Here is a 3,597-nt window from a genome sequence, read left to right on the forward strand (position 1 = left end):
GTTCGAGACCAGCCTGGTCAAAATGGTGACACCGTGCCTACTAAAAATACAAAAATTAGCCAGGCGTAGTGGTGCAGGCCTGTAATCCCAGCTACTCGGGAGGCTGAGGCACAAGAATCGTCTGAACCCGGGAAGCGGAGGTTGCAGTGAGTCGACATCTGCCACTGCACTCAAGCCTGGGCGACAGAGCGAGACTCCGTCTCAAAAAATAAATAATTTAAAAATGCAGCCTCCTCCGCTCCACTTGAACTTTAATGCTGAACCGGTTTCCCACGTATACGTGTATCGCACCGCATTTTGACGCTTTGCACCGAGTCGCATTAATGGCGCTTTTAGAACGCTTTGTCGCGCTTTACAGAGAAACCGTAAGGGCAGCCTGTGGAGGAGTAGAGGATATTCCTTGGCTTCCCCCGCTAGGCCCTGTCCGCCGGGCGGGTTAGGGTCGTGGCTGCCTGCCCGCGCGCCGCTGCCCCTCTGGGAATTTTGTCCGGGAAACTGGCGTGGGGCCCTGGCTCTCCCTTCGCCCTCCGCGCACACGCGGACGAGGCCTTAAATCCACAGCCTTAGAGGCCCCGCGACTTTGAAGCTGGGCACCGCCAAGAGCTCGCGATTCTCACCTTTAAAAGTCGCCCCCTTGCTCCTCCCCCCGCCCGCCTGCCCTCGGAAGCGCGGACCCGCCTCTACTCCACCACCTGTTTAAGTTCCTCCCCCCTCGCCGCTCCCCCAGGCCCCCGCCCTGGTCCAAATAACCAGCAAACTAAACTTTTCCACAGTTGAAAGCCGCGGCCCGCGAGGCCGGGGTGGGAGGGGAAAGCGGGGCGTGTCTGGGGGGGTGGGGCCCCGAGCACTCCGGAAGTTGCCCCGCCCTTGAGGCTCCTGGGCCAGGAAAGTGAGGAGAGCGTCCCGGCCTACTTTCGGCCGGGTGGGGCTCCATTCAGCCTTCCGTACTCTTAGTTCCCGCGTCTCCGCAGGGCGCCTCGGTCTGGCCTCCAGGCTAAGTTCGAGCCCACTGTTCCTGGGATGCCGGCAGCGCCGGCCGTTTCCCTTCATTACTCCCGGGCCCGTGAAGCCGAACGCTTTCCCAGAAGCGCGCACATCCGCTTGCTTTCCCTGCTGCTGGGCTTTGTTCGGGGACGGCAAGGGAGGAGGCGGGAGGCTGGTGCGGTTTTCTGGAAAAGGGGCTTGTCCCGAGGAAGAAGTACCCCAGAACCCTGAGAGCAAACGCTCTGGGGAAAAGAAACATTCCTTGTCCCTTGAATGTTGCTCAAATTACCTAAAATTATTTTTTCAGCCCTTGTGTTTTAAAGTCTCAGGGTAACGATTATCTTAAGACTTAACATCAGCGCTGCTCATTTTACGTTGATGGAGACGTGTCTTTTTCCTTTGCATTTAGGGTGGACCGGGTCTGCGACCCGTCTCCCTTCCTTCCAAGATGGTGTGGGGAAGTGGCCGACGCCCCCCGCGGGACTCACGCCCTTCTACTCCTCGGCGTCGGGTCCGTAGCGGGCGCTACCGACAGGGGAGCGAGGCTGGAGCTGGACGAGGGCTACGCCCAAGGCCTCCAGGAACCGCGGCCCAGCGGGGAGGGCCCCAGGCGCGCGCTTTTCCAGTTCCTTCGAAAGCGCGGGGCTGAGGTCGCGGCTGTGGGCCCTCAGATGAAGCCGTGCTGTAGCGCCACCTCAACCCCACAAAAGGCTGGCGCTGTCTTGCATCCAGATTGGGTCTGAGGAATCCGCAAGGGGGAGAGCGCTGGCTCCTAGACGTGAGCCGCTGCTGGCTTCGAGAGTTCGAGAACATGAAGGACCTGGCTGCTCTTGCCGGGTCGGCTTAGGGCCAACGAGGTCGCAGGCCATCTGTTCTCCCTGTTTGTCCCCAAAGGCCTCGGCATCTGGGGATCAGGAGCAGGCCTCAGACTGCGACCCGTCCCTCCCCCTTCCAAAATTATGTGGGGACAACAGTCCAGGACCATCCCCTCTGTTCAGTGGTGTCCTGGGCCGCTCGATGCGGATTCAGTCGTCTCCCCGACCCCCAGCGGCCTCTTCTCTCCACCCCTCGCCCCGGAGGGCGGCTTCTGGGATCTCATGGGGGGTTTGCATGAGTCTGTCCCCAACCAACTGAGGGAGAACCAGGACACTATTGCCATCTAAAGAAATTGATTGCTGGATCCCCCACCCCCTGGCTAGACATTCCCCCAACTCCTTTCAATTTGAAGCTGGCCAAAGAGCGAGGTCGAGAAGCCGACCGGGTGAGAGCTGAGTAGTTAAGTTCACGCACAGGGAGAGGGGGCAAGTTTTCCTGCTTTCACAGTGGTTCCTCACGCTCAGGCTTCCAGTGTCTGCCTGCACTGACATCACCGTGATCGTGATGAAAACAGTAAAATAGGAACCCTGACCTCCCCTTCCATGAGAATCCAGCAGAAAATTTCCTGAAGCGTTATACATCCGGGACAATCGGAAACTGTCGTTTTGATTAAGTATTAGTTGGGATGAGGAGCACCGACCAGGACTCCCAGATCTGGAGTATCACTTGCTCAGCAAGGGCACCTTCATCCTGAGCTTTTACATATACACACACCCAGCGATTGTGTGTGCCGGGAAAGACTCACAAACGCACATTATTTTTCCCTCTTCCACGATTATCTGCCACAATTCTACTCAGTTTAATTGCGGTTTGAGAACACACCACCCAGAGGAGAGCACCAATGGATCTAATCTAGTGAGGTTACATTTACTTGTAATCCTCCCCCTTCCCTTTCCAATTTCTTTGATGATTTTTCCCATAAGTGTGTAAGCTACTGGGACTTAGTAGAAGCAGGCCGCTCCTCCTAAATGTGATTTGGACCATATGCTTTCTACATTCATTCCCGCTTCGGCTTTTCTTCTCTGCACTAACTGCTAACACGTTATAGTCACCTTGAAATTTCCTCTGCTATTTTCCAATTAAAAGCTTAATAGCCCTGGAAACGGAGTTCATGTGGTGAAGTTTACCATAGCCCCTTGTTCTGAAAGGCTTTCTGCTGGGATCCCATTATGTGCTTGAATAAACCCTTTCTGCAAACAGAAATGGGACTCGGGGTTGTCAGGTGTTGGGTTACAATAGACTTTGAGGCAGGGGACATTTTACCAACATAAATACAAACCTGTCCCTATAGGGAGATGTTGTCAAATACTGGGATATGGAAAACATTCCCATCAAATATGAGAAAAGGATTACTGCATTATATCAAATGAGTATTTAGATCTCAGCCCCCGATGTGCACCAGAGTGAAACGGGCCCCCGGGGCCAAATAATGCCAGACTGTTTGAGTGGCAACGAGATAGGGTGGCTAGGTGACCAACGGGGGAAAAGGGGTCGCCTTGGTAGTGAGAATGCCCCCACAAACCTGGTGCAGAGCTCTTCTGCTTTCCTTTTAAAAATTTACTCATGCTCAAGTTCTTTATACTTCCTCGTTTCACTGACTATTTCAAGAAAATCGGAAGAAATTTAGTTTTGAAAAAAGTCGTTGGTCCCCACGTTTCCAAGAGATCGGGAGGTTTCAGCGCAATAGTTTTCAGATAAGGTGTCATTTGAGGCCCTCTATATCTCAGCGCGTTAAAT

This window comes from Colobus angolensis, unplaced genomic scaffold (assembly GCF_000951035.1).
Source record: "Colobus angolensis palliatus isolate OR3802 unplaced genomic scaffold, Cang.pa_1.0 Scaffold419, whole genome shotgun sequence".
NCBI classification, from domain to species: Eukaryota; Metazoa; Chordata; class Mammalia; order Primates; family Cercopithecidae; genus Colobus; species Colobus angolensis.